Genomic DNA, 20,254 nt, shown 5'->3' on the forward strand with positions numbered 1-20,254 from the left:
TATTCAATATTTGAAAATTAATCAATTTTGAGAAATCGAAGAGGAGAAAGGTTTGTTTTTAAAATTTATTAATAAGTTTAATGACTGCTCAAAAAACTAAATTGACTGTTGATGGTGAAATATTTGATATTTTGTTATCTAAAGTGTTAGATATTAACAGGTCATTAACATTTGTCTTTAAATAGAGCTCAAAGAAGAGTTGAATTGACTCAAGTCAACTTTTCATACAAAAATTTACTCAAATATTCAAAATTTGGATATTTATCATATGAAATTCTATATAAATGGGAATTAAAAATCTAAGTCCATAGCTCAGAAGGCGCAAGATGTTGAAACGGCCGAAAATCTGGCTGACTGACTCTACCCTGAGCCCTGATTTTGAAGAATCTGAGACTAGAACAACTCTGGTTTAAGGCCGGATTTTTGGCAATTTTTAAAAACATTGTGCTTTACACTTTGTGCCAGATTAGGAACTCATCTATTATAAAGTGCTGCAATCTGCATTTTGACGACCATTCGTCTAATTATGTACATAACAAGCAGAACTCAAAGTTGATTCGGATTCTGGACGGAAAAGTCGGCACTAATCGACTCGACTCGAGCTAGAACAAAATTTGTATCTACTTCAAGCTTTGATAGCAAGCTCCAAAAATTTCAAGTTCATAGCTTATCATAAGATAACCTAATCGCAGTCTATTTAATTATGGATAACGTATTTCTATTAATAAATCTCAAAAATAGATTTCCAAAGAAAAATAAGAATCAATGACCCCAAAAAGCATCACGCACTTTCCATCAAAAATTGTCTCTATCAAATCTAATTCAAGCTATCAAAATTAATTTTCATAATAGTCATAAAGTCAAATCCCAAAAACAAAAATTGTGTCAGATCTCACAAAATCAATTTTAACTCGAACAACAAGACCAAATAGAATCGAGAGACATAGAAATAGGATAAAAATTCAATAATAAAAAAATATGTGCGTCTGCAATAGAATCAGAAATCAATAAAATTGATGCATACACGGAAGGTGAATGAAAAATATTTTTTTATGCTCTCTGTCCTCATCCTGTTCCTCCTCATCACAAAAACTCACATAATAAAAAATTTAAAAAGTGTCATGTATTTTTTTGTGTCCATTTGGTAAATATTGTCGACTATTTGAACTGAAAATAACATGAAAAAAATAGTGCACGAGCTTATTGCATTGAAGCTTCATACATGGCCATTGCCATGAGCTTTTCGAATTTAGAGCACATAAAATTTGAGAGGAAAATAAAAATTTTAGTGCCAATTCGGACACACAAAAAAAAGGAACTAAATAGCAACAGCAAAAAAAGAGTGTGTGCAGCATAAAAGCCCATTTAATCATATTTATTCCATATGATGGACTTTGCGTATTGTTATGTCGCTCGATTGTTATTGTTTATTGCCCCCCACCTCAACTCCCGCATCATCCTCATGTTGCTACTGATGCTGATGATGATATTTTGGCCTAATAAATGCATATAGGCCAGGCTTTATGTGTGGAAATAAACACATTTTTATCATTCGTACGACTAACGCACTAAACAACAATGCACATTGCGGGCATATTGCTGTTGCAAGAGATTATAAAGGATTTTAAGGCAATTTTTGTGAAATGTTTCATGTGTGATGCTTTACGTGGACATACACGATGTATGTTATTATTGAAAGAGGAGTGAAGTAATTTAGTAAGTTGATGCGGATAACTAGATGGGAATTTTGTAAAGGGGATGATGACAGATTTCATTATGTTGAATAACTCATGTTGTTGAATTGATTCAAAGTTCGGTAAAAGACTAGCGTGACTCTGGTATGCTTATGGATTTAAACCGATTCTGGTACCAAGTCAAAGTCACGCTGGGGCAGGATTTTCGGTTGATTTGAATGGATTTGTTCTATTTGGACATAAATTTGATTTTTTTTTCTGAGGAATTTTGGAATTTAAAAATTGAAGTACCGTAGCTTAAACTACGAAGTCGACTAGGAGGATCAACTCTACTCTATTTAAATTAAAAGCTTGAAGTCAACTCAGTTTAAGTATGGAAAAGTTAACTCAAGTCAACTCGACTTCATGTAAAATTGATATCGTTTTCGAGCTCTGAATAAGCATTAGGTCCCAGATGAGGATTAAAAATCAATTGTGGTGCCTCTTTATTAAGAATCATTAAATTTGCTTGCATTTTTGGACTTTATAGAATTTGAATTAATTAAAAGCAAAATGTAATGCAAGTCCACAAGTCGCTTAAGTTGAAAAAGCTACAAAAGGACTTTATTAACGCTACATGATGTATATTATATGCAATTCGTAATATTCGTGGTAGCATCCATCTTCATTTGTGACCTTAACAGGACAAATGACCACTTTTCAGCATCGTAGTAGTCTTTCTGTACTATGAAAAAATACTATTTTCCTCTTAGGCATAGTGCATAAAAACAGAAAACAAAATATGGTCATATAAATTGATAAATTTCAATTTTTTTCTTAGTTAACGATGAGCTATAAAGCTGAAGCCCAGAACTTCACTCGAAAATTTATTATGTTTTCAATTTTCATTTCAATTTTGAAATTTTTTTCCATTTAAAAATCCAATAAAAATTTAAATTCAATTTAATTAACATACCAATTTTTCCTCCTCACTTAGTTCCTTCCACTCCACAACGATGCAAAAAATGCACCCGAAAAAAAAACTACCGTAAACTTTATCTACACCACTAAATCCAGTCAAAATACCAAAGTGAACAATTACTATGAGTAAGAACAAAAAAAAATTTTTTCTCACACACAATAAAGTCCACAACTGAAAAATAAAACAACAGAGAGTGATAAAGGCACTTTAGAAAAAAATCGCATTCACATGGCAACGATGAGCCTCAATGAAAAGTGAGATAGAAATTCTTTTTTTTAATCCAGTTTCACAATAATGGAACGATTCGACTTTTCTAGTTCACCTGCATTCATATGCATATGTGTGTCCGGATTCAATTTCTCTCTCACTCATTCCTACCTCCCCTCCGGGGTATTTTTTTATTTCGCCGATGAGGCAGGAAAGAATTTTTTTGCCAAAAAAAATGAATTTTTATTTCTATTTTCCTCTATTGCGTTTATCTCTTCCTTTTTTGCACTTTTTGCATCGTCCATGGCACTAAAGCAATATACAGTGCGAGTGAAACGTATTAGACGTGTCATTCGATGACAACAGAATTTTGGCATCAACATTTTCATAACCTACTTCAGTATTTATAGGGAATTAAAAAGCATCGCCGTTCTCAATGACCATGGTCAATGCATGTTGTGCAATTCACAAAATACACACACGACAAACGACAACGATGACGATGACGATGAGTAGCATCAGCGGGCAGTTTTGAGAAGAGAAAAAAAAAATCTACTCGAGTGATATAATTTATTTAAGGGTAATTGCCATTTTTTCACACTCTCGACACACTGTGACGAAAGTTGCATTGGCAACGATTATATACAGTTTAGTAGGAATGTTTTACACACATCACTTGAACTTCAATATTATTATTATTTTTCTACTGCTGTTGCTGATAAGAGACTGAGTGAGTTGTAAAGTTTTTATGTGGAGTAGGCACAATGAGGAATGAGAGGGAGACTTGTGACATGCCGCAAAAATTATGACTTTATTCTCGTGTCCAATATCATGCAGAAAATAATAAATTTTATTGTCCTTTAATAGACTTTTCGTCATTCATCATCTAATAGACTTTAACTTATCGTATAGACGTTACTTATCTAATTTGAAGAGATGAATGTCAATCAATATTATTGGCATGTGTGTGTAACTCCATACCATGCACAGTAATAATTCAATCGATTGACAATGTCATTTGGATTTGTGGAAGAGATAGATTTTTTTTAATTGTGTGTATTTGAGTCAATTTGCGGATATTTCTTGAAATTAATTAGACAATTTTCATAATATAAAAAGTTATTCTGGACACCTGCATAATGTAATGTATTAAATCATTAGTAATGGACATTAGCAGTTGATTAACTGAACGATTCATAAATCACTTTACAGAGCAATTTATGTGTACATTATTCTATTCTATTTCTGCACATTACTCATTTATTGCCATTGAATTCAGAAAAACTAGAAATGAACTTTTTTTTACAATGTATTTGGCAACGTCTCCACTTCCGATCCAATTATTTCATTGATTTTTATATATTTTTTTTCATGTTTCAGTTTCATTCACGCAAATGAGTTTTTGAATTTTAAATTCAATTTTTTTCAACTCGGTGTGAGCGACAGCCAGAGCGTGGAGAGTGAGAGAGAGACATGCAGGGGGGAAACAAAGACAGAGAGAATAAATCTGCACACAAAAAATTGACTGGACGGCAGACAAAAAAAAAAACTATTTGATTTCTATAAATAATTCTTTTTTTTATTATTTCATACGTCTATTGTATCATCATTAATGCGGAGAGTCAGCAACAGAGTGAGGAGTCGTATGCAGCGCGACAAGTTGTGTGCGTCCTCTGCACAATATGTACAAAAAAAATTGTTTTAATTTTGATTTTCATTTGCCAAAAAATTTGTCTTGCACAATTAACAAAAATCTTTTTCACACTCAATATTTTCTCATACTACTTAGTGGATGCCTTTATATACATTTTTCTATGCATCTCTAATCTTCTTTTCTTTTATTTTTATTACAATTTGCACTGTGCACACACCATCATCATTTCTTTCATCATTTTTTTTTTTATTTTACTTTTTTTCCTTCTTATTTTTCTTTTTTTTTGCATACTATTTTTCTCATCATCATCGTCATCATCACCATCCAAATAAAATATTTTTAGAGTTTAAAATTTTTTTTTCTTTTTTCGTGTCATGTTTTGCGAATTTTTTTTTTCTCGCTCTCTTCACCAAAAATAATTATTTTTTTGCCGAAATAATTTATATTTTTATTGTTTGAAATTTTTTTTTGTTGATTTTAAAAAATTTTGAGTTTTTTTTGTTTGGAGATTTTTTTAAAATTTATTTTGAGAGGAATTTTGTGATTTTTTAGGGTGATTTTAATCGTGTTTTTGGGAGAATTTTGAGTTTTTTGTGGGACTTTGAAGGTTTTTTGAATTTTTGAATTTTTTGAAGGTTTTACAAAATCGAATTGTTGGATTTTAATATTTTAGAATCTTAATTTTGATAACATTTCAATATTTTAATTTACTTTGACATTTTTAAAAATTGTAATAGAAAATAAATTTTAAATTGAATTAAATTAAAATCTGTTCAAATTGTAAAAATCTGATATTTTACAATTTTTTGAAAATTTTCCAATTTTTAAATCACTGAACTTTGTAAGAAAAGATTTAAAATTTTAAAAATTTGCAGTTTTTTAAGATTTGTTGAAATCTTTTTTTCTGGTTTTTTGTGGATTTCACAATTTTTGAATTGCTTGTTTCTAACATTTTTTGTAAGGATATTAATTTTTTTCACATTTTTGACCTTTTTGTAACTTTTTTGATTTGATGTAATTTTTGAAAAAATGTTTTTGATATCTTGAAATCTTCAAAAAAATAAGTTTAAACTGATGAAATTTTGAGGAAGTAATGAGAGGATCAACTGAATCTCCTCAACAACTGATACTAAAAAATTAACAAAAATCTTGTCCACCTCAACTATTTTTTTTTTTCTTTTCATCAAAAACTTGAACATTTCCTTAAAGACATGAATCTGATTTTTACAAACAAATAAATCACAACTTCTAATTTTCCTCAAAAATCTTGTCAACTCTTCAACTTTTGTCATCAAACTCAAAATTTCTCCACAAATTTCACAAACTTTGTAATTTTCCCCAAACATTAACACTTATCTCAAAAATATTCAAAATTCACCGCTAAATTCACCGCGAATCACAAAATAAAATCTCACAAAATTTTTGCACAAAATTTCTCATCAAATTTTAAAATAATCTCTCAAAAAAAAAAAAAATTTTGTACAGAAATACTTTAAAAAATCCAAAAGAAGAAATTTTTCCTTTACTACTCATAATACAGAGTAGATTAAAAAAAAAATATTTTAGACGGGAGACTTGCAACTTACAAATGCGGCCGAGTAGAGACTTATTTTGAAACTGACGTTTTAGTCGTTTGGTAGCATATAGAACGCAGTTGACTGCGTTTTCTTCAAAAAAAAAAAAAAAAAGTCCAGAGATGCAGAATGAATGTAGACAGTGTATATACACGCCGCAAAAATATATTATACACCACATATATTCATATCGTGTGTACGTCGTGTACGAGAGAGCGAGAGTGTAGTACAATACATTGAAACGACACGGCTACTTCACTAGTACGTCAGGAATATAGAGAGAAGAAAGAAGAAAACTAAATAAAAAAAAAACGCAAGTAGAAGAAAGAAACGAGACAAACATACATCAAATACATACTTTTTGTTGTTCAAAAAAAGTGTTTTTTTGCAAGAAAAAAAAAATCAAATAAAGTTAACGAGAGTCTCTCGCTGTAATACACAATACATACTCAATAGTATAGTTGGAGTACACATCAGCAACAAGAGTTCTCCTCGCCTGGATAATCCATACACAATTTACAATAATATACGTACATAGGAGAGACTTTATAGTGACGAGATACTCGGATTCAAAGAGTTGGGGAAAAGAACGAAGACGATTGCCGACGATTGAATATTGTTGTAATGAGAAGCAACAATAACATTGCACATTTTAGTCCAAAAAATTGTATATATATATAAATTTACACAGCACAACAGTTCGTGCAGTTCTTTTTCTATCGAAAAACATAATGGGGTGAGTGGATAAACTGGAATGAGACATTTTCAACCCCATTCACAAAACAGACACCGAAACGAAGAAAAAAAAAAGGAAGTGTGAGGGAATTTACATGCCGAAGCTCATACCATCATCCAAAAAAGCTCTCACACTTTACGCGTCTTTTTTTTTCCTCATTTCCCCTGTCTTGCATGTAGATGTGATCGAAAAATGATGCGAAACATTCATGTATTAGTGACGAGAGAAACAAGCAGCAACAACAACAACAACAAAAAAATAGTCAGACACTTTTTGCGCGTTTTTGTTGCGATTGTGAGAATGCGCGAATGTACATAGAGACGAGACGAAAAGTGCATGGAAATTAAATTTTTTTGAAGTTGTTGAGTCATATCTACACATCGATAAACCGAATGTTTTACATACACATGTATTTGTACTTTTTTCCAATATTACTCCATGATACTCTATACGAAAAATGTTGTGGTATGAAACGTGGTGGCTTATAAATGTGTAGATATACTCATTCTCTGTTCCTATTCGGGGGGCTTCTTTTATACTTTTTTTTTTTTAACATTTTTGTTTACTTCGATATTTTCTGATATTTTGCTTGCACGAAGCTTACTTGCATTTATTTTATATGTAGCCTGGCTCTGTCAAAAGCTCATCGTAGAATAAAAAGCAATTTTTCTGTTCCTTTATTTTTCTGGATGGAGAAAAATGGGGAAAAAAGAAATGTGTAAACATTTTGACTAAAATTTATGGTGATTTATAGCTGGTAGTTGGAAAAGAAAGAAGTAAAATGTCCATAAAATAGTGTAATTCAAAAAAAAAATTTCTTCTTCCAAAACCCGTCATTCTTCTTGTTACCCCCGCATAGACTATGCATCTGTTGTTATGATGGAGGACAATTGTAATTTTTCTTCTTCAAAATGTTCACTTCTTTTCGGGTTCTAGTTTATATTGATCGACGGATTTTGTTCACTTCCTTTTTTTCGGGGGGGATTATTGTGTTTTGAGCTGATTTTCGGATGGATTTTGATGAAATTCTGATGAGAAAATTTTGACTGAAATTTTAATGCTTTTTAAGATTCAAGAAATAAATTGGAGGATAAGAAATTGTGGAATTTTAAATTTATTGCATTTCCATAGTACATAAATTGCTTATATCATTTGAACATTCACCTTATTTTATCGTTAATTATTGAAGGTGTGATGAATCAATTTGCATTAAAAAATATTTAGTTTAAATTAATTTGATTATTTTATAAATTAAAAGTGCAATAAACTTTATGGCCTACATTATTAATTATTTTCTTGATTTTCTTGTAAATTAAATAATGTAAATTAGTTAGACTAGACTATCAATCATAATTTTTTAATGACCCCTGACAAACAATAAGCATACTCACCTAAATGAACGTGCTCATGAGTTTATTCAATCACTATATTTGAGCATGGTCAATTTTGTGAATGCACTTATGAGCATGATCATTGTTTGCTCGGAAACCAATTTTTAAGGACGTCTAATATTCCGCTCATCTTAAGCAGATGAGAGTTAAGGTTCAGACATTAATCTGAATGTATCGGAACAAACAAGGAGTGCGCTCATGAGACTACTCACAAAACTGACTATGATCAACTATATTGATTGAGTATACTTATGAGCATGCTTGTTTCAGAGAGAATGTTCATTGTCAATTAGGGGTCAGTGTCAATAAAATGAAAGAAGATTTTGGTGAATTCAACTCGAAATTATGGTATCCGTCTGAGGATCCTTTTTTCGATTTTTTTCTACTTCGACTTCTTTCTAAAAAATCCAAATTTTCCTCTAAATATTAACAAATAATTGTTTAATGGCTAAAGGTGCGTCAGACCTCTGACAGACAATTTTCAAGAACATGTGTAATAGTTTATCAGACTTGAATTAATCAAACTTTAATCAGTCTAGTCGACTTCTTACTCTGATTTTACTCTGCCACTCTAAGAGTGACTCTGATTTAGGGCCGTTTTTGACATCAATTGAACTCGACACCATGCAATAGTCACGCCATCATGATGCTGAATTATGGATCAATTAACCGACTTGTGCCATTCAGGTCAAAACTTTAAAAAAAAACCCTTTCAATCCATTCACACTGTCACAAGTTTCCCATTTCATTCCATCACACCAAAAATTAATAACAAAAAAGCATTTTCCTTCAAAAACCAACAATGTTTTTTCTCCCAATAATTCATCTTGCATTTTTTCGCTTATGCACTGTGCTACACAATGAAAAATCATTTCTTAGATTCAAACGTCAAAATTTCCCACACATCATTATAATGAAATGTAATCAATCATTTTCGCATTATCAACAATTTTTTTTTTAACATTTTCAGTTTTTCATTCTCTTCATCCTCATCATCATCATCAACATCAACATCAACATCGGGGTTAGGATAGACATGAATATTTACATAGAAGATCACTCAACGATGATAAAATAATGAAGTAGTTGGCAAAAAATTGTAATCTAGAATAGCATACAAAAATATTGTGTAGATATTGCTGTAATAATCATAAAAGATCACCACATTTGCAAGCTACCGACTGTTTGGTCTCTGTAACATTCACAATTTAAGATATACACGTAATTTCTGCATATCGGACGGAAGATATATGACGCGAAGAGTGCATTATGTGCAATTTACACAACAGAAGCTGATTCACATTAACTTGAAATAAAAATTATATTAAAAATGTATATTGCAATTGCTGTACAATCTATCCATCTATATAGGATGTACACACATATATATTTTGTTATATGAAAAATTGTTATTAATGATGAGAAAACAATAATATTGAGCGCAACGAAATGTAAGAAGAAAGACGCTACATACAGATATGTACGCTTATAAATATGCACAAGAGAAATGCGATAAATCAAAATGCAACGAAGTTGAAAATTGTATAGCTTACTACTGATGATGCTTCTTCTTTTATCTTAACCTGGGTACGAATTTTTCACTTAGATGGAGGAATTAGTTGAATAATTGATGTTTGTCCGGATGTTTCTTGGAAAGCACAGGTTTAAAGAATTTTGGCTTCAAGTTGGATTTCATGTGAGCTTAGCAATGAACCCCAAAAGTTCACGCCGAGAATTTAGACGAATGCTGGCCAAAATGTGTGTGCCGTGGCATTTTTTGTGGTAACCGTGGTAAGCTGTGATCGAAACCATACACGACATGTAATTCATGGCATGTTTTGGTAATAAACAGTTTAAAAAACACTGACTCTAACCAAGAGCGACTTGAATTTGTCCTGAGTCCGGATTTCATCTTATATAGGCTGAGGTCAGTGTCACGCTGGCCTGGAGCCAAATTTTTGGCATTTTCTATACCTTGTGGTTTCCGGGCTAGCCGATATGACCTTATTTTTAAATAATTTTAAAGATGCTTCCGTCGTGACTAGGCATTGTGCCAGGTTTGGTAGATTTCACTTGTGACCTTGACTAGTGACCTCGACTAGTAACCTCAATCAGTGACCTTCATTATGGATTCTTAAGACTTCGAATTTTGATTTAAGCTCGATCTTAAGCTAACGGGAGACTGATTGTCGTCTCAAATTGTTCTAATGAAGCTATTACAATGTGATCCTGAAAAAATGCGCTTTATCTAAATTCTACCATCAAAATCTCCTAACCAGATTTTTCTTAATTCATCAGTCCATGGCTCCCATTGCAAATACAATATTACCACCTTGAAAATTCCTTTTCTTGCACATTTATATATTTTTTTTTGCTGTTCAATTCGTTTGTTCAATAAACACCACTTGGAAATGCTCTTTGATCTTTCTTACTACTCATGCTGTGCATTTGGTCACTTGACTCGCTTCTTTCTTTTGCAATTTCTTTCTTTTTACATTTTACACCTCACACATATCGCGCATTTACAAGCTGATCAATTGAACAATCAGCCTCCTATCCGACTGTTTACACCTGATTGTATTTCACTGCTACTCAGATATGGTCACAACTGTGATGCTTCTGATTTTTAATTTTTTTTTTTTATTTTGCTGCTTATTTTTTTTTGCGTTTGAGGTAGCAATATGAAACGTGATTTCTGGCATAAGATACGTTGGGTGAATGTTGGAGATTTTTATATTTCTTATGTGTGACTGTCGGGTATGGTTTTTGATGCTATATGTGAGATGAAATTTAAACATGCTGTAGTGAATATGTGAATTTGGAATCGATTAGAATTATTTGTGGATTGGAAGTTGAAAGTTGATGAATTTTTTGTCGGATCTATTGTTTGACATCGATATGGACTGATATTTACCGTCCACTACATCCTATAAAATGACCAGTTTATAATGAGATCCAAATCACTTACAAGCTGTGCACATTGCGAAGAAACGAATACATCATAAGACCTGATGCACCCTGAAATGTGCCCAGTCAATTGAGCAGAGGTTCGGGTCATGTTTAACTCGACGAAGACGGGGGAGACTCTCAGATTGTATAATCAAGCATCTTGTAATGTCTGGGTAATATTCATATGAGAATGTGCAAGATTTTAGGTACCGGGACTTCAAGTAATCATACAGACCCCCCCAATAGACTGCAGTAGCGCTCTAATATATTAAAATCTTGCTAACTCTGATCCAAATGACTCGCAATTTCTGTAACATTCCTATGTGCACTCATGTATTACAACAACTCACAAACAGGTCATTCTTAACATGGAAATTCTGCAACATTGTAACCAGAAATTAAAGACAGTCGTTAACTTCCAAAACAAATTCTAACCACAAATACAGCAAAAATTTTCATTAAACTATAAATTTTCTTTATAAATTTCCCTAATAAAAAGCTCTATTCAATTTTTCAATCATAAAAAATTCACCATGTACCGAAAAAAAAACCTCATCTACATCTACCATGCATTAAAATCCCATCTCACTTTGCACTTCACCATAATAACATTTTATTCAAAAAAAAAATGAAAGAAATGAAAGAAATGAATATTATTTCCATCACGTTCATGCATACGCAGAAATTGCTGCTTAGACCAAAAGATAAATGCAATGCATTTTTGGAACAAGAAGAGGAAATTGAAAAATCGATGGGAAAAATTTCACGTTCCCTTCGCTTTATAAATGGCTGAAATGCTATTTCTTCTACACATGCATTTTATGTATTCAGTGTGTCTCCATAGGCACGATTATTGCATAAATGCAGTTTTTCCTATGAGAAAAAAAATATGAATAAGGGTAAATCGTGTGTATTGTATAGAGCGAGAAGCACCCTCGAAATAGAAAATAAACAAGGATTATAAAAGGAGTGGCCTACAAGTTTTGATTGGCAAACCGAATGCAACGTATTGTGTGTGTACGTTATCTCCTATCAATGCTACTGCTGTTGTTCTTTTTATTCCCCCATTTCAATTTTTCTATTGTGCAATATTGCAACACGAATGCGTTTTTATGAACGGTGTTCTTTTTGGTGGCATGCGATGGGAGGTTTCATTATTTTTAGTCAATATTGCATGAGGGGATATAATGCAGTGTATTTGTCATGCTTTTGGGATTTTGGGGTGCATTTGAGTTTATTGGAAGCTTTTCATTGATGTCAAATAAACTAAATTGCTTAAGGATATGAGAAATGATGCTCTTCAAGGTATTCTAAAGCGGTAACTATTTTTGAAGCACGTTTGAATTTAAGGCAGTGGTGGGCAACTTGTTTGCCGCGATAGAATATTGTGTAACCTAATATTTTTGGAAATGCCATGAACTAAATGCTGTGTGGTTTTTCGATTGAGACTTACCACCAAGGTATGCCGAGCAAATAAAAAGGTTGTCCGCGACTGATTTAAGGGCTGAAATTCAAATCTATAGCCATGACGTTGATCCATAGAATGAATCCAAATTCATAAAATAGGAACGTAGTCAGAAATATTTTGAGAGGGAGGAAGGGGTATTTTTGTTTGAGTTACGATTCCAGAATGCCCACGGCGTAATAATGGCCGATAATCTAGCTCCATGCTGGCATGACTCTGATCATATACCGGATTTCTTCGAAACTGGCTTAATACCTTGTCATGATGACCTTAGGCTTGGTTTTTGTCCATTTATATGAAGTGAACTATCTAGGAAAAATGTATGGCTCCAAAATGAGAAGGAACGGTCATCTAAAACCCTTCTCTTCCTGAATACCCCTCTACATCCCAAAATGCATCTTTTCTTACCGACCCTCTCCAATTCCTCTGTATTCCACCTTCAATTAGACTCATATGTGCACAACAAAGTGAAAATTCCACATTCTATCTTTAATTCTCACAAACAGCGAATTGTGGACGGTGCCATTGAGATGGCAAGTGATATCAAATGAATAATTTTTCTTCCTTTTGTATTATTTTTCATATTTTTTCTCACTTCGTCGTTTGCTAGAAAACAATGAATAAAGCTGATGCTACAAAGAAGATCCAATTACGATATCATTTCTTGTGAATCTATACTCGTTTTCGATTCGAGCATCTAAGGCGCTAAAAAGTCTCAAAAAAGTTTTTCCCATTCTTTCTGGTTTGGTTTGTTTGGAATCATTTGCGGTGCTGATGCCTTTGATGCGATGAAATTTCCAACTTGATTTATGTGTTGATGCACAAAAGGATTCTCTTAGGTTACATTAGCGATTCCCATAGCTATTAACATGAATGATATTCAATAAATTTGCACCGAATGAAATAAACCCTTTTTTTGCTGCTTCTTCTTTTTTTTCATATATTTAAGTGACGCAAAGCACTTTTATGTGCAATTGTTGTGCACCATTGAGAAGGTCAATGACAGGCTTTTATGCTCATTTTTCTTCTTCTTCATTATTTTCTTTCCTTTTCTTTTCTGTACAGTCTTTTTTTTGATTCAATTCAATCATTATCCATTATTGCAAATTATATTTTCAATATTATAGTTTTATTCAATTCGAAATTAATGTAATTTATCAAAGTGTTGTGTGCTATTCATGAAATGTACTCTTGGTGCACATGAAGTAAGACGAAAGAGAGACTTAGTGAATATTGAAATAAATTTTTGAGGTTGATGTAAATTGTGACGCATTTTTTTGAAATAAAATATGATGCTCTAAGTCTACATATTGCTTGGTTATTATAACAATGTAGTCTGCAGGTTTTGGATAGTCCCGGAAAGGACTAGTTCCAACAATTCAGTACTAAATAGGTGTAATAATGGAGATGTGAAGAGTTCTGTGAAGACTTTTCACTAAGGCAGTCCAGCACTGTCCACAGCCCGCAATATGGCTCCTAAAGTATCGTACTTCATCTAAATGGGTAGCATCTATAACTAGCAACCAGAATGAACTCAATTTTGTTAGAACTAGACATCAACTGGGCATTTACATGCAATCAACAAGTTGTAACGTATTTTTTTTCAAGCGGGAAAGTGTCTGTAGGAGATGAAAAATAGTCTTAAACCAAGACAAATGACATATCGAACAAGTCCGTTACTTGATTCAAAATCCAGCACTAGGCCGACGTGATTTTGACAACGATTTCGGCACCAAGTAATGGACAGCCTGGAACAGGATTTCTGATCTATTGACCGTTTTGTACTATTAGGGAATTATTGAGAATACTCTAGATTTGATCATTATCATCCAAAAACTAATTCAAATCCAACACAATATACAAACTGTCTAGTCCCCATTCCCATACATCCCACAAAAAATTGCTAATAAGAAACAATTTTCACTGCACATAAAAGAAGAATTTTACTTAGTAGTTGTTGTTATTGCATTTCGCGCGCGGCAATCTTGACGGGCAAAAAAAAACTAACGGCTCAATATTCCACAATCATGTCCATCAGACGCATATAATGCATTGAGAATGAATAAAAAAAAATATAAATTTTATAAAAAAAAACGAAAGAATGGAAATTAATGGTGTGAAAAATGTTTTTCTGTTCATACTTTTAGTGCCGGTACAGAGCCGCAAATCATCATCATCAAAAGAAGAAATTTTTCATTACGTTGATAATAATTGTGGGATTCCACTACCTGGCACTTACATTAAATGTGATTTAATGTTTAATTATTAAACTAGACTGGAAAATATGTGTGTGAGAAAAATCGATTCCCATAAACGATAGCATGATTGACTTTAATTTAGCTTTTAAAATGTTTATGTTGTAAAAATAATTGACTGCATGCAAAACTTTGGTCATTTTTCAATTGTTTTAATCGCTCAATTAAGTTAGCTCAACAATTTTTTCATGTTTTCTTCAATATTTTAATTTTTAACACAATAAATTTAGCCTTGTTCATGTTTGTGTTCATTTTTATCTGTGCTAAATCCACATGGGGGATAGAATATAATATAATATTGGAGATTTCACTCAAGGGGTGGACATTTTGTGTCATGTTGTAATTTAGCTGAACTCATTTGCATGCTTACAATCATTAGCTTTATGTCTGGTTCTAAGGACGACTAACCCGAGTAGCAAATCGCATTTTTTTGCAGTAAAAATTGCTCAAAATCATTTGTCGAAGTGCCATTGTTACGGCAAATTTACATTTTGTCTTTAAAACGTCGACGTAGCGATGTCCTAGCAAACAGTTCATCATTAAGATTTGTAGGATCTAAACATTCACTTTTTCCCGGTCTTGTCAATTTGCGGAACTAGGAGATTATGAAAATCTAGTTGAAAATTCCCATCATATATCTCAATATGCCCTTTAAAATTCAAATAAACCCTAAAAGTATCCACACCTCGTCATCCAGCCGTCCACAATCTTAAGACGCTTTATTCAATGTCATCAATTAAGAAATAAAAGACGATTTTTGATTAAAAAAATCTCTACATGATGTATTTTGTAAATATAATTAAGGCACTTAACATAAAATTATGCATTAACAGATTAATTTTACATATCTTATAATTACTTAATATGATCTACATTTAAAATTTTATTTTTCATATACATCCATACACACACAGGTAATTTTTGCTTACAAAATCTCCATCATGACAAGTTTACTAAATGCATTATGCTCAGCATTACACTTTGAAGCGAGAATGAGATGAGAATAATGAGTATGGAAATTTTGATTTTTTGTGGTTTATTGAAAAAGAGGCGCTTTATAATCGCAATAAAACTCATTGGACCCATGGTAATTTGAGTTATATTTTGCGTAACTAGCTTTAATTTGTCTACGTTCAAACCACATAAAACGACGAGCTTGCATGCCTTAAATTTATTTTAATGTTGGTGATTTGCAAACGGCAGCCAGCGATAGTTTCAGATGTCAACTGAGATAGGCCATGGATCATAGATGATCCATTCGGCCAGCTATAAAGCACAAAATTCTATTACATTTTCTGGGTTGTTTGGATATATTACACGACCTAGGGTTCGCTTATTAATGGCAGGTTGGCATTTTAGATGCCCAGACCTGCAGTTTAGATTCCCAGGTCTGTAGTTTAATATCGAACCCTAAGAATTCTAACAATGGTATTCCAGCATTTATCTAACTTGATGACATAGGCTCAGCTAGTTGATTGCACGTTAATGTCCAGTTAATGACTAATTCTATGTATTTTTGTGTTTCACATACTTAAGGGAACACGCTTTATGTCTGTTAGGGACAGGACAGCTTACAATTAAGATCTACAGTATTCATCGTTCACAAAATCATCATCTTGAATTCATAAAGTCTATCTTTATGATTATCCAAGCTTAATTTTTAGACACATGGACAAATCACCAAAATTAGTAACACAATATCAATCAAAGCATAAAGCTACAAAATAAAATTATGAAGAACACAAAGTGATGATCATTAAAAATATAAGTTTACATAGCGCGACGATGAACAAAACACAAAAAAAAAATCTGTAATCTTAAAAGCAAGCAACAGAAAAAAAAATATTGTACAGCGTACAGTAAGAGTAAAACATGACAAATTATTGCATTCACGCACATTATGTGTTACTTTTGGCGTCATTTAACAATAAATTACAAAATAATTCATTTCGCACTCAACATCATTGCATCATTAAACGTTTACACACACAAAAAACATTACATTCATAAATTAAAGTTTTAAATGCATTAATTTTATTTTTTTTTTTTACCTTCTTTTCTGTGTACTTTTTTTTACTACATCTTTCTCTCCTCCGATGTTTATTACGATTTGCCTTAATGTGCTACAAAAAAATAGTCACATAAAAAAAATAGTAAGTACGAAGAAGAAGTTAGCGGTGAGTTTCAAATGAAAATATCTTTTAAAAAAGGAATGTGCATTTAATATAGTTTGAGATGGATAGATGGAAGTGAATGGTGAGGGATTTCTTTCTTTTTTTCATATAAAATACATGTGTTATTATACACTCAATGAAGTAATTACGATGAAATGGAAACAGAGAAAAAATCAAACATTTCTATTTTTTTAAGCTTGAATTCCTTGGACTGATAATTTATTGATGATATTGAAGAATGAGCTAGTGCTGGATTCACTTTGTCTACATGCAATATTTTATTTATGAGTAAAAGTAAGATTATCACAAAATTTAATGATAAATCATCAAAATACACCACATAATCAGGTGTAGAATCCAAAATTTCAGGCCTTTAGACGAACTGCAAACCCAAACAGCTAATCAACATAATTAAAGATGCTTTGCATTTCAGTGGAGTTGAACTTGGGGGTTCATATCCTGAAGTGGTTGACGATTTAACAGTTGGTAATGTAGGTCTTAAGCTTGTATGCCTAAAAGTTGTTGTTACTGTTGTTGAAATACCAACTGTAGATAAACCTAAGAAAATTAATAATTAAAAGAAATTTTTTAATCCGCATAAAATTAATAGTAACCATAATCATCAGGTGACAGAGTCAAATGGAAAGCCTTCTGTTGTAGCCTAAGCTACAAAAAGGAACATGGTTGCAGTAAGTAAGTAATAACCATCATGCATGAGGGTACTGTACAAGCCAGATCTCGAAGTCCAGTTGACTTCAACCATATCGACTTGGAGCTCTGATTCAAGTTTTGTGATTTGGCCAGCAAAAGAGTCAGATGGAAGGCCTTTTGTAATAACTTAGGTTCCAATTCGGAGCATGGTTCCAGTAAATAAGTAAGTATAATTGATGGTTTTATTCGGGTATTTTAAAAATTTTCAAGATAACTTACATTTTGGTTTGAGGATATAGCATGTGACTATGCCAGATATAGCAAATATAATTCCAATGGCCAGTGTTATAACTATCCAAATCATAAAATTATGACACTTAATTGAGTTGAATTTTCTTTTTATATTGTCAAGAAGTAATTGAGATTTTGAAATTTTTGAGCTTGATGTCGGTTCTAAAATTTGTTTTTTTCTCATATAATTAACTAACTGTTTTAAAGCATTTTCAGTTACCATCTGATGAATTATGACGGTAGAAGTTGTTTTGATACACAATGTTCAAATTTTCTAAATTATGAGCTGACACTTGCAATATTTTGAACTGAATAGTTCACTATCTTATCAAAATGATTAAAATTTTGAGCAAAAATACTAATAACTAGTGCGTAATTCAATGTATGAGGCAGAGTTGCAAGGCATGCTTCTATGAAATGCAAAATCCGTGCAAATTCTTGATAATTTGTATGAATTTTTTATAAATTATCGAGAATTTGTATAGTTTTTGCCTGTCAAAGTTGCCTGTTTTGCAACTCTGGTATGAGGCCGAACTTTAGTGGTCATTATCATTTGGAAAGGAACAAAAAGAAAGAGAAAATGATATTGAAACGATAAGCACATACAAAAATGATTAAGTTTACCAAAATCATCAATTTTCATTCAGTTCTTCATTTTTTGAGGAAATGCGCTTTAATTAGGAACACAATCACTTCAAAAAACACATCAACTTGATGCTGATCTTCTAAAAAACTCACAATAATCTTTATTAAAATTGCTAAAGTACCACAAGCATTGCATTTTCAATTGAAGACGATCAACTGTCCCTAACTATAAAAAAAAAAATAAATAAATACAATTGCTTACAATAACCTTGTCAAGTTTGCTATACGCAAGATAATTTCTTAATAAATTGCATAATTAAACATTAATAATAATAACTGCATGTCTCGCATTTTCACGTACATAAAAAGGTAATTAGGCGTAAAAGCTTTCAGTAGAGATTTATGTCACTTGATGTTGTTGCTATTATGCATGTTCATGACATTAAGAATTTTTTTTTTTTCTGCTGCTGCTTCTCTTCTTTATTTTATTTTTCTTATGTGCATTGTATTGTACTTGCTCTTTTTATTGTAAAGTAGCCAAATCGTAATTATAGCAAGAAGGCAGGTAATTTAATTAAAGAAATGAGATGAAGGATGAATAAAAGAAAATTTTTGTAAAGTTGAGATAATTTAAAGGCTTGTGCCACAAACAACATAAGAAAAAATTAAATTAAAAGAACCAAAATGATTGTTTCTTTCTGTGGAACATTTGTTGTAACTTAAGCTTGTAATAGAAAGTTTCATGTTTGATCCTGGGGCTGTTATTAATTGGTGAAAATTATGAGATTGCTGTTAATTTAATTGTTTAATTAAGAGGATTTTTAAAGGGGAGATTGAATCTGTATTTTACGGTAGTTTTATTAAGGAAATGAAGCAGAATTACGGTAGAATCCTACAGATCTACAAAGTAAGTATGCAGCAATATTAAAGGTTGTAGTACGAAATTATCAAACATTTAGTCAATTTGTCCAGATTCTTCCACTTTTCTTTATCGTAAGCATTACGCAAATTCTTGTCATATTGACAGCATTCTATGCAATGATTGAGGGATGTCCATCTAGATATCCAGTCTGCCTAAATAGCCAAATTGGTAATGTTATCAAAAATCCGACCATAGAACGGCGTGACACTAATTTTAAGACGAATTCGATAAAAAGTCGGCATCATGCCATATTCAAGCCGACCTAATTCTGTGTTTTGGATCATTTATCAGACTTGTGCCTTTCTAGTCTTATGATTCCACAACATATGCCTAACCTCGTGCTCAACTTTATACGATTCCGAACTCCAGATTCCATCCAGTATAGACACCAGAGCCATAGCATAAGAAAATCAAAATATCCACTTGCCAAGACGAGCAAGGCAGTCAAAAAGCGGCAATGGTCAAGTGGTTAGAGCGTCGGACATGCCAAGACGAACATCATTCTAGCCATACAAGTAGAATGACTCTGATTTGATCAAAAAAGTAAACGATCAACAGATTTATAACTTATTCTTCATTTTATGTTCAACTACTCCCTACATACTCTCATGTCTCAAACATGAATCAACAACAGCAGCAAACCAATAACTCCGACAACCAACAATCGACCTCCTACAAATTAAAAAATCAATTCACGATATATGCTCACAATAATCAACAAAACAAAAAGCGTAAAACTTCAAAA

At 32.1% G+C, this 20,254-nt stretch overlaps 1 protein-coding gene across 2 annotated transcripts in view; it reads right to left on the reverse strand.

Annotated features, from left to right (window-relative positions):
* mamo (maternal gene required for meiosis) overlaps positions 1 to 6,501 on the reverse strand; it is a 123,867-nt gene extending 117,366 nt beyond the window's left edge. The window contains exons 1-2 of one of the 2 annotated variants that reach the window (XM_070635222.1): positions 6,449 to 6,501; positions 6,103 to 6,386 (exon numbers count right to left, since the gene is read on the reverse strand). The gene's annotated coding sequence lies outside the window, so the exon portion shown is untranslated. The remainder of the gene's footprint in view (positions 1 to 6,102; positions 6,387 to 6,448) is intronic. The other variant, XM_070635223.1, reaches the window with a different exon arrangement.
* Positions 6,502 to 20,254: the final 13,753 nt, after the last annotated feature.

Source organism: Chironomus tepperi, unplaced genomic scaffold (genome assembly GCF_022539635.2).
Source record: "Chironomus tepperi strain 1889 unplaced genomic scaffold, CSIRO-AGI_Ctep_v1 contig_87, whole genome shotgun sequence".
Classification (NCBI taxonomy): Eukaryota; Metazoa; Arthropoda; class Insecta; order Diptera; family Chironomidae; genus Chironomus; species Chironomus tepperi.